General features: G+C 34.2%; 3 pseudogenes; 1 reads left to right on the top strand and 2 right to left on the bottom strand.

Annotated features, from left to right (window-relative positions):
- Window positions 1-242: 242 nt before the first annotated feature.
- On the top strand, window positions 243-2,305 carry LOC134241961 (bifunctional 3'-5' exonuclease/ATP-dependent helicase WRN-like; annotated as a pseudogene).
- An 82-nt stretch (window positions 2,306-2,387) lies between these two features.
- Window positions 2,388-5,217, bottom strand: LOC134241967 (uncharacterized; annotated as a pseudogene).
- Window positions 5,218-5,791: 574 nt separating this feature from the next.
- On the bottom strand, window positions 5,792-11,674 carry LOC134241953 (uncharacterized; annotated as a pseudogene).
- Between the last annotated feature and the right edge of the window lie 227 nt (window positions 11,675-11,901).

Below are 11,901 nucleotides of genomic sequence, written 5' to 3'. Positions count from 1 at the left end.
GTGCAATCTCCCATGCAGAGTTGTCGTTCGTGCAATGGGCTCACGTCAAGATTTTTGACGGAAATTTAAAAGTGGTATTTTAAGGATATTTTCAAATTAAAATAATACTTCTACATAAAATGAATAGACATCTAATAAAAAAGACATATATTGAAGTAAATAATTAAAGATAATTAATTAATTCAAGCGCACTATTTTCGGAAGAATAACATAGAGATATTAATGCGCATTTGCAAATAAACATGGACGTGGTCCACGAGGCAGTTAAGAAATACGACAAGAACTTGGTTTTGAAAGATAAACAGAGGGAGGCATTGACCTACGTGGTTAAGAGCAAATGTGATCTTGTCGTTAGCCTTCCCGTTGGGTATGGAAAAAGTGCAATTTTCCATCTTTTACCCTTCATATTCGAAGAGATCACAGAAAATCCGGTAGTGTTGGTTATTTCACCACTCAACATTATTCAGAAAGATCAATTATCTGTGTTGAAAGAGCATGGCATCAGTTCATGCAGACTTGACATTGTCGCTAATGTTGTTCATGGTTTGGAAGATGATAAAGAGATTTAATACATGTGCAAACCTGATGAAAACTTCGAAGATGTAAAGCATGGAAAGTTTCAAATCGTATTATGTCACCCTGAAGCGTTATTCAACACCAACAAAGGGAGAGAGCTGTTAAATGGTGTTTTTAACCGGCATGTTGTATCTGATGTTATAGACGAGTGTCACATCGTTGAAAAATGGTAACTATTTTAGATCTTAGACCATGGACTTTTAAACCTGTTATTCTCTAATTATTAATTGATTCAAGCAAAACCGTTTGAATAATTAAGCTGCAGTATATTGGTGTATATACATATGTTTAATCTCATTGAGATTCATCAAAGCTAAATAATTTTTCTGAAAGTCTTTTCAGTTGGGGGGGGGGGGCTAATCAAAAGGGGGCTAAACCAACAAAAAAGGTAAATCCCAATTTTCAATGCCTATATAATGTCTATTTTTGCAAAAAAAAAGTGTGGGGGGGCTTAGCCGGTTCCGACGCCTATGTTAACATATGAAGTTTGATAAAAATATTACAAATGGCTTCTTTACAACTGAGCCAAAAACCAATTTAAGTGAGGTGAAGGTCAAATGAAAGGTCAAGGTAAAAAAAAAGTTGATGCAGTTGCATATCTCTCAACAAATCTTCATTTGAGCCCATGGCTTAGTTTCTCTGAAAATGAGCTTAACGCATAGCGAGACATAAGACGGACATGACAAACATTATATGCCCTGGCCATATTCATGACTAGGAATAAAAAATAAAACATTGTTTTAAAAAGTGAAAACTATCATGCCAAGGGAGTCACAGAAGAAAAATTGATTTGTCAGTCTGTCTGTTCTGTCAGTTGTGTTCTCTAAACAGTAAACTACATTTTTTAATCTCTTTTCTTAAACCACTGAAACTTTGGTTCATGGGCATCTAATAATATTTAAATTTTTATTTGTAGTTTTTTCTTGTGTGTTTTAATGACTCCTTTCTTTTCTTTTCAGGGGAGAAGAGTTCAGGTTAGCTTTCAAGGCATTACTAACTTTAAAGGCCTTTTTCCCTGATGTTACATTTTTGGTTTATAATAGAATGTAGTCCCGATAAGCCAAACATTTTTCTAGAGAAATTTAAGAAGGAACATGCCTCTGATGTAGAAGAGAAATATGAAAACATTGTCAACTCTCTCTGCGACAAACTTTTCCTAGAAAGAGAGAATTTCCCAGTTACTTTAATCTATGTCCCTGTGTATTATATGATAAGGGCAATTATGTATTTAAACAATTTATTCAAACCTAGCAACATTAACGATGCTATTTACAATCCTATACGCTCTGGTCAGGATCAGTATGTGATAGACCGAACCATGCAAGAACTTAAGAAAGAACATTCACTGATAAGACTTGTTCTAACTACTTCCATCTTGGGAATGGGGTTCGATCGAGAAAATGTTATGCATGTTGTTCATTCATTTCCCCCAAGGAACATTTCACAGTATTTTCAAGAAGTTGGTCGAGCAGGACGCAGGGGTCAACCGTCCGTGGCATCACTTTATTACTCTGCAAGAAACATTGCAAGAAATTTCCCTGGCATAAGTGAGGACATCATTCAATATTGTAAAAATGACACTTCTTGTTTAAGAAACTGCATTCTTTCAGTTTTTGAGTTTCAAAAGAATTCAGATCTTGTTGATTGTAAATGCTGTTGTATTTGCAAGAAAAATTGTAATTGTGATGATTGTTTAATAGCAAATATTGTCATAACTGATTCATGGTGATTTTCAAATAAATGACATTATATAAAACTTGAGATCGTTGAATTTGCTCAAATAAAATATTGTCATAACTCAGTCACCAAATCTACTCCACTTCTGAATCATTATCATTTTCATCAATATTTACATGAAGACCTTTTGTGAGACGAAAGATAATTAGAATTATTCTAGCATACATGTCTGGTAGTTTTTCAAATGTTACAGGAACAATGTCAATGTTACTGAAGCCTGGACATTTCCTCCCTGGTGTAAAACGAAAAGGTCCAAGTCTTCGTAATGTTCGTGACACTAGTTTTTGGTCCGATTCATTTAAAGGTTTACTGTGACTTCCAGATTTAGGTTTGATATTCAGACTCTCATCAAACTTCTCACAGATATTTGAAATAGTTTCTGCAGCACCTGTAACACTTTTAATTGCGTTTTCACTTTTGTTTGCTCCTAAAGATTTAATCAGCATTTTCTGATTGCAGACTGAGTGTTCCTGAGTCAGATCACTCTCAACATTTTGCCCTTGACCACCATTAATGTTTACATAAGATCCTTCAAGAACACGCATTCTTTGCAAAGGGCTCAAGAGGTACTTGCACTTCAACACATAGTCAATATTTTCAACTAAGTATTTACTAAGTTTAGAGTGAGAGAAAAAGTTCTAATTTATATAATGGGTCGATTTTTAATAAAGGGGCAGCTAAAGAGGGGGACATACTGACTGAAACAGGTGATAAGAAAATATATCTAGAGCTACAATTTCTGAACTTCAAATATATTGTGATCTATACACAGAAAAGAATTTTTTAATTCACCTCTAGGAAATCTTGCTTTGAATGCCACATCTCGCATACGATTGGATGTAAATCGTCATATCGCCTCTCTGGAGTGACAGCTAATGATCGTATGTTTTTGGCCTCCTGAAGTCGCACGCGAGTCAGCTGATCACCACCTATAGGTACCCCATACCTTCTTAGCGCATCTATGTTTCCTGAAGCAAATATGAAAATTCATCAATCTAATGTAATGCATTACATGTAATTCAAGTCTGCTGAAAGTACAAATAACACATACATTAGTAATCAGCACTATACTGCATTATTAAAAAGATAAAGAAAACAACAGATTTACCAAATGCATTTTCAAACAGCCTGGTTAGCTGATTCTCATAGCTGTCCATTATTCCCATACAATCCTCATGTTTGGATTCATTGAAGAACATTATTGGAAGTGGAAAAACTTCAGATCTTGTGGACATCTTCTTGTTGTATTCATTGGGAATATGAACTGGAATTTGCTTCTACAGGTTTTCAAAGGCAGGAATTTTACACAGAATTCTTGCTAGGAGAATACTGTATGCACTCAAGAACTTGGCCTTCTCCATACCAGTCATTAATAAATGTTCACATTTAAGCTGCTCTACATTTGTACCTGGAGGAGTGTTGGGCATGTCTATAATAGCAATCCTACTGAAGATGATGTTGCTGGCAAACAAATGTAAATCTTTATTCCTTCTCTCCCTGTTTAATGAACTGGTCTTCACATACACATCAACATTGTCTCATAAAATTAAAATATTTATAAGCTACTCAGCTATTCCCTGCAACAAACTTGCTTCTGAATATTATGATTATATATTTCCAGTTGTACTATACAATAAAATTTTAGGCCTCAAATAATGAGGTTTGCATTTAACACTGGACAGATAGTCATAAACATGTCAATTGTCAACTTAAGGTATAAAATTGAATGCACAAAAGTGATAAACATGCCTGTAATTTTGATTAAAGGGTTCAACTTTATGGTGTCCACAATATTCTTCTCTGCCTTTTTGTGGATGTCCTCTTGTAATGATACTCGGACAGACCATGAAAGTAACAACCCTAAATGGTTCAGTCTGGTTTGGGCCTGTAGGTTTAAAAAACAAGAGGCCCATGGGCACATCCCTCACCTGAGTAACTTGGGTGATGCAGTTTTTTTTTTTTACCAGATTTCCCCTCTTGCTATACCTATCGTGCCCCCCTACCCCCTTCCTTTTAATGATTTTAACACTTTAGAATCTACACTACCTTATGCAGGATGCTTCCACATAAGTTTCAGCTTTACTGGCCCAGTGGTTTTTGAGAAGAAGATTTTTAAAGATTTGTTCTATATATTTCTATGTAAAACTTGGATTCCCTATTATGGCCCTGCCCTACCCCCGGGGTCATTATTTTAACAATTTAATATCTACACTACCCAAGGATGCTTCCACAAAAGTTTCAGCTTTCCTGGCCCAGTAGTTCTTGAGAAGAAGATTTTTAAGGATTTGTTCTATACATTTCTATGTATAACTTAAATTCCCTATTGTGGCCCCACCCTACTCCCGGGGGTCATGATTTTAATAATTTAATATCTGCACTACCCAAGGTTGTTTCCACTTAAGTTTCAGCTTTCCTGGCCCAGTGGTTCTTGAGAAGAAGATTTTTAAGGATTTGTTCTATACATTTCTATGTAAAACTTGGATTCCCTATTGTGGCCCCGACCTACCCCCGGGGGTCATGATTTGAACAATTTAATATCTACACTACCCAGGGATGCTTCCACATAAGTTTCAGCTTTCCTGGCCCAGTGGTTCTTGAGAAGAAGATTTTTTAATGACCCCACCCTATTTTTGTCTTGCCTTCGGCTCAGGTGAGCTAAAAATCATAAACACTTTATAATACATGTACTAGTATGTGATAACTAACTCATTTACATGCTAGATAGATGATCTAATGGAGTCAAATATAAAAATATCTGCTTTATAAAGCTTTCAGATCAGTTGAACTAAAAAGCGCCAAAGTAAAAGTAATTTTAATTCTCTAATGAAAGCATATACTCAAAACAATAACTTTTATTTGAGTCGATTGAAATACAGCTTGTTAACTTACATGATTTTTCTTCATTTTCAATGGCAGAAGGTAAACAATTCAAGAAAACTGAAATAACAGAAAACAACAACAGAGACAGTGTTAATAGTAATACTGAACAACTCAATATATACTCTAAATCACTTTTAATATGTGAGGATTTTATGTTGGTGTAGTAATGTGATCTAGACAATGTACTCATAAAAATCAGGAATATACATGTAGTATATATGTATTGAAGACAATGAAATTTTTAATTAAAATTTTTCTTGACTTTGAAATTTTTAATTAAAATTTTTCTTGACTTCGAAACAAAATGATTTAAAAAAAATAGTGTCATAAGTGATCTACAGTAGGTGGCACAATGTAGTTTTCATGAAAGCCCAGGAATATTATGGATTTTGTCTGTGTTATATTGCTACTAAACTGTATTCCACATTATCACATTGAACATGGTTAGTAATGAAATAGAATTTAAATAATTTAAATAAACAGAAATCTCAACATCCATGAAAATACATCACTCTTGGTCACAACAAATGAACTTTACCTCTATCTAAATTTACTAGATTGGAATAACATTGGTAAAGTTTAATACTGAAAATAATTATTATTTAACAAACCCATCTAAGCCTCCCTTTATTGCAATAATTGATGTTAATCTGTGGAATGCTGAAAGGTTGTCTATTTGTTTTTCATCAGAATGCTGTAAGATGCGGCTAATGCTGGAATGATTGTTTCCTTTATCACATGCTACAGCTAACATGGCCTTTACTAATAATGGTACCCTGAAAAAGATTATTTAATCATTGTCATGTTTGAAGATATTGTCTCAATCACTCAAGTGTTGAAAAATGATATTTTTGTTAGATAATGGATCCATCATAGATGAGTAGATCCAGCTAGAAATCACCAATTTTTAAAGTGCTTGGACTGGCTGTTTAGTGACACACACACATATATATATATATATATATATATATATATATATATATATATATATATATATATATATATATGAGCACAAATTGCACACCATGCAGTTATGTTACAAAGGTAACAAGCACACTGCATAGAGTATGTAAGGAGAGTGCATTTCAGGAATAATATAAACTGAAATAAACAGATCAGAAATTTTCTACTAGGGCAAGAAAAGATAAGAATAGATGCTTCATTTCTGGTACTTGGATGATGTGTAACACTGATTTAAGGACTATGGTACATCATTTTTTTTCTTTGGAGCAGACTTAAAATCATGTCACAGGTTTAAAAAAAAGTGGATAATCCTGAGAATTTTTTGTCCTTAAATCTTAAAAATGAAACAGACTTGGAAAATATTACTTAATACTTCAATAACATCATAAATACAGACAAATCACACTCAGTATAGACTTACTGGTGAAAACAAATTTCAGTATATGTAAGCTTGGTGCTAAAAGTGTAATATAAACTTTAAAACCAGTCTTCACGAAAAGTCACTGGTCCGAAGACCGAGGCCAGTGAATGTTGATGTCGGGTCAGTGAAAATCAATATTCAAGAAGTCCGATGGGCTTGTCGATTTTCAAAGTTATACACAGTCAAAATATACGTAAAATGTCTTGCTTGTGCAAATTTTATTAATATAAATAAAGAGAACAAACATGTGTTGATGTATCGTATCTAGGTACAACAGGAACTAACTAGTAGTTATTAACTAGTATGTAAAATGCGCGAATATCCTATGAACAACTTACCAAAACACGACACCCAGAAAATGGCGGCGTTTCTGAAGTTAAAATATAGGGCCGATGCAGTTCCCGGAAAAGCACCCAAAAAAACCCCTAAAACCGCGATCGAGGTGAGAGAGGCGAAAAAAATTTACGACAGAGAGAAACGGACAAGAAAATTTCAAATTGAGTGGACTTCCGAGAGGCCATGGTTGACATTCAATATGAGCGAAAACAAAATGTTCTGTGACTGGTGCAGAAAGGCTAATGATGAGCGAGGGGATAGTAAACTATCCGACATAGCATTTGTGAAAGGGACAAACTAGATGCAATTCTTCAGCCTGAAACAAGTAAGTGGCACACGTACTTTGTTCCAAAAAACTGTGACCAAGAAACACCTGCTGAAAAATGCGTTAAAACGTTGAGGCAATCTGAATACGACAGATTTCTAGTTAAATTTAGAACTGCACATGCAATAGCTAAACATCAGAAAAGTTTTCTAGATTACTTCTTTATATGCGCTTTAGATAAATCAAAGGGGCTAGAAATAGGTGATACCTACACAAATGACAAAGCTATCAGGGAATTTGTGCGAGTTATAGCAGAAGTGGAGAGACAGAAAGTGAAACAGAAACTTGTAATGTCAGATTTCTTCAGCTTTACTTGTGATGGCTCTACGGAATTTACAGGAGAGGAATTGGACAATTTTTATATTCGTGTTGTGATCGATCTCAAAGTTGAGGATTGCTTTCTGCACATTGGAAGCCCAGAATCTGCTTGTTCTCAAGATATTTTTGATCACTTTTGTATGTTGTTCAGAAAAATAGAATTGCTACCTATTCTGAAATCCAAACTAGTCGGATTTTGTGCTGATGGAGCTTCCAACATGCAAGGTAATATAATTGTTATTTTTAATTTATAAATATGGCAATTAATATGACAAATAATATTATAAGAAATAATATATCGAAGTTTATGATTAAAGACTTAAAATACTCCTAAATACATGTAGTTGGCATGCAAGTATGACATAATGAAATATCCAGATTTTTAAGTGATTATCCCTTTTTTCCAGGCAGAAAAAATGGTTTGGCAGCAAAGTTATTAGAATTGTCACCAGAAATGATAGTTACACACTGTGTTGCTCATCGTTTAGAATTAAGTTTTAAAGATGCCATCAAAGCCTCTTACCAAAAGCTCTATGATAAGGCAATGACTTTGCTACTAGGAATATTTTATTTCTACCGAAAGAGTCCGAAGCAGAAAAAAGCCTTGAAAAGGTCTTTTGAGTCTCTTGGCATGAAACAGGTTTTGCCACTGAGGATAGGAGGTACAAGATGGCTACCTCACATGGAAAGGGCCCTCTACTCCTTTTTTCGCAGCTATCGAGCAATTCGACTACAACTAGAGAATGCATCTCATGATTGTCCAAAAGCAGAAGGCTTTGCTAAACTGATATGTGATGGAAATCTTCTTACATTCCTTCTTGTCCTTCAGGTAGTCAGTTTCACAAATAAAAGCATAATCAACATTTATAAAAATCAATGATTTGTTTTATTTTTATAAGTTAAATCATACGTACAGTTACTATGTGCATTATTGTTAAAATTTATAATTTATTTTATTTATTTTATAATTTAAGGAGATAATATCAGTTCTAATGAAGTTTTCACTGTACCTACAAAAGAGAGAGTTGTCCTTATCAGATGCCTATTTACGGGTTGATGCAACAAAAACATGTTTGCAGACAACTTCACTGTAAGTACATTTTAGTTTTAATTATCTACAAAAACTAATGTCCAAATAACTGTATCTCACTTCTATTCTCAATGACCGTGTAGTGTAGGGCAGCGCTGCGAGAATTCCATCGGCATCGAAAGCAAGTTTTTTGACTTGCCTAGATAGCCGAGCGGTCTAGCGCGCTGTTCCTGCACTGCTAGGAGACAGATTCCGAAGGTCGAGAGTTCAACCCCGGGCTGGGGCAGAAGTGGGTATCTATGTAAAAGTGAATTTCTTTGTGCTTTCTCTCTCTCTCTCTCTCTCTCTCTCTATATATATATATATACACAATTTATGTCTTCTATGTTGATTCAGTCTTGAGTTAATCATTAACATTATGTTTTTTTTCTCTTAGAGTTGTTAAATTTAATAAGAGATGTTGGAAATGTATACAGAAAAGCTGTAATGAAATTTTTCAATCATATCATAACAAAATATTTTTTTAATTAAAATATGAGTGATTTATCGTATGATTTATACATGTACCCATTAAAGAGTCATCCATTTGACCTACTTTAAGGTTATTAACATTTTTTCTTGAATTTCAGAGTTTGGACAAAATGAAGTGTTAGTGTTGGTGAATCAGTTTAAAGGACTTTTGGTTGAGTCAGGGAGGGATCCAAAAGAGATACCTGCAGAATGGATTTGCCTGAAAACCAGTCTACAAGAGGTAATTTACTACAAGTTCATGAAGAAATACTGACTGATGGATAAATAATTTGTGGATTTTATAATAACAATGAAATATTTTTATTCAAATAGGTTTTCCTCAAGGCTAACAAGCAAAACCTTGTGGGGAGGATCTGCCCAACATCCTTGGTCTGATTTCTCTAGTGAGGGCCCTTCCTCCAACTTCAGTTAGGAATGAGGCTACCTTTTCAACAATGAAACTTACCAAAGGGAAGAGGAGAGCCCGCATGAATAACGAAACGCTTGATGATCTACTGATGATCAACCTGGAGTCTTCTTCAGTAGATCAGTATGATCCTCAGGATGCCATCACTAAATGGATGGTAATTATTATTAATATATTTTAATAGTTTTTCAAAGGTCATCTTTACATAATTTACTGTTAATATTCAAGTTCAACTGTATTATTTGATTTTAGAATACCAAAGGCAAAAGGAGACTTCATTACAAGAGGGCACCAATTCAAGCGGGCACTACCGATACCCAGATGATGGAGACCTCAGATTTCCTCAACAGGGCTCAATCTGACACAGATACCCAGATGGATACCACAGATTCGCTCCATGAGCCTGATTCTCAAACTTCAGATTTATCTGACTTGGCATCAGAACTTGTCGCAGACTTGGAAGATAATGCAGATGAAGATTTAGATTATGACTCGGACAGTGATGTTGAACAAACAGAAAGAGAAAATGATGCGTTACTGAACATGATCATATAATATGAATTTGAATTAGAGTAAAACAGTTTTAATTTTCACTGACCATAAGCATACTGATACATTCATTATAACCAAACTGATCACTGATGTATCATTAAATGAATATTTACTTCAAACATTGTTTCCATTTTCATTATTGTAATATTTTGTCATTGAAAAGAATTTAAACATATCCAAGGAAGCTTGTAATAGTGTATTAATTTAGAATTATGTTTTCATAAATTTTCCTTAAATTAAGGAGGCCATTATTTTTTTTGGTGGGCCAGTAAAATTAGAAAGTTCACTGGTCCTACTGGCCAGTAAGTGTGAAAAGTTTTCGTGAGGACTGTAAAACAATATACCAAGCCAGAGGTTCTTATGAGGAAAAGCAAAATGGTAAAAATCAGCCTTTGTGATTTTTCACCATTTTCATTTTGTGTTTTTTTCATAAAATTTACCTCGCTTGGTATATTTTTGTAAAGTATACAATTTAATATATGTGAACCGACATAAACATTTAAATAAAATAAATATTTAAAATGAGTAGTATATTAAAACAAACATGAAAACATACACACCTATTGATCATCTCCTCCACTATCTCCTCAGTGAAATTATCAACATGTTCTTCTAACTTAGAAACATCCCTGCATTTAAACAAGACAGACCCAAAAGTTGCTGTTCTGGAAGTAAGTATAGATGAAAGAGACCTCAATTCACACAGCATCTCATGTGATGAAATTTCTGAGAAAATATTTGACAATTTCTCTAGAGTCTTCTTACTCCCTCGGTTGTCTAATGGTTTGGTCTGCTTTGTCATGCTGTACCTGTGTTTATTGTTACAATTTTTGTTTTAAAAACCTATTTTGCATACATTGAGTATACAAATTTCATTCATTACATAACTGAATCAGTAATATACTGTAATAAACTATATAAGGCCAAATTAATTGTGTAAAAATGTGTACCTGTTTATACATGTCTTTGTGTTAATATTGTTGTTATTGTTACAAATTCAAAGTTGACCATTCCTACTATTCCTTCCTTGCAGGATCTGCAGACTAATACCATTTTGCAAATTTTATATAAAAAAATTAAATTAAGAAACAATTGCATACCCATGGTCATTCATTATCGGTAAGTCTGGCTCCACTTTTGGACCATCTGGTACAGGTTCAACAGGTTCAAGTTTTAACTGCTTCCTACTTTTCGAGTTGACACCCGAAATATCCTTGGACGGCTTAGGATTGTGGGTTTTGGGGGTCAAAGGGGAGGAGGCGCATCTTTTTACCCTCACTGACCCTTCTTCTAAATATCTTGACGTACAATTCCTTATATCTTGTAAATAATCGTGCGTGTTTGATACTTTTGAGTAACAGTTTCTGCATACTGTTGTTTGGACTTCACAAAGTTTGTTGATGTAATTATTGTTATCGAGAAGAAGTGAATGTTTACTTATAAAATTATCTTCCTTTGCTTTTTTGCTATTTAAAATGATTTCTTGAGTTCTTGTTTCTGCAAATAAAACAAACAACTTCCCGTTTCACCGGTGTCACCATCATTAATATCATGTGACTTTTTGAAAGTCACGTGGATCGAAAGTAGTCCCGACATTAAGTGAGCCAATAACAGAAGTGAATGAATGAGCCGATGGTAGAGAGCGGTGTTGGTGATTATGAAGCCTCAATAAAATAGCGCTATCTCAATTCTGTAAACAGATCATACCTGTGTACGATAACTGGCTTCTTTTTATATTTAATTTTGTTGTTAAATATCGATCGCTAACATCCCACACAAAAGCATATTTCTCCCTGAAATTACTTCTCCATACACCTTGTACACAT

This window comes from Saccostrea cucullata, unplaced genomic scaffold, assembly GCF_032062105.1.
Source record: "Saccostrea cucullata isolate Sc308-1 unplaced genomic scaffold, CSIRO_AGI_Scuc_v1 ctg13981, whole genome shotgun sequence".
Taxonomy (NCBI): domain Eukaryota; kingdom Metazoa; phylum Mollusca; class Bivalvia; order Ostreida; family Ostreidae; genus Saccostrea; species Saccostrea cuccullata.
Note: the sequence above shows the minus strand (reverse complement) of the source record. Positions and strands in the feature narration are given on the sequence as shown.